This window comes from Sciurus vulgaris (genome assembly GCF_902686455.1).
Source record: "Sciurus vulgaris genome assembly, chromosome: X".
NCBI lineage: Eukaryota > Metazoa > Chordata > Mammalia > Rodentia > Sciuridae > Sciurus > Sciurus vulgaris.
In genome coordinates, this window is record NC_136471.1 from 50,078,556 (window position 1) to 50,079,265 (window position 710).

Below are 710 nucleotides of genomic sequence, written 5' to 3' on the forward strand. Positions count from 1 at the left end.
TGTGCCAGGTATGTTATAGGCACTGGGATGACATTGTTGAACAAAATAGACAAAAAAATCATACCCTCATGAAACTCATACTCAAATTTTTATGATGCCTTTAAGAGTTTACTCCTATTATTAACACCATTGTATAATTCAGAAACTGAGACACACAGAGAAACATCTCACTAAGTGACAGAATGGACTTGAACCAAGGAAGTGTGTTCCAGAGAGTGATTTTAACTATTACAGCCTACTGCCTTTCAAAAAGAGTGAAAGAAATAATTTTTCTATGTACATATATGAATACACCATAGTTAATTCCACCATCATGTACATCCACAAGAATGGGGTCTTAAGAATAAGATATATTCCATGCTTGTATGACTATATCAAAATGGATTCTACTGTCATGTATAACTAAAAGGAACCAATAAAAATAAATAAGTGCATAAAGGAAAAAGAGAGTGAGAGTCTCCACCCAGGGGCTTATGAACTATTTGGGGAGACAGGAAAGAAACTTAGCCATTATCAAACAACAAAAATAGCAGTAGCTGACATTTACTGAGTGCAAAATGTGTCCCATTCCTTGTGTTAAGATTTTGAACTGCTTTCTTTCATTTCATTTTCCTAACAATCCTAAAGGTTAGATGATATTATAATCCCCATTTTTCAAATGAAACCTTCAGGCTCCAAATTCCATAATGTTGTGCTTTCCAAACATGCAT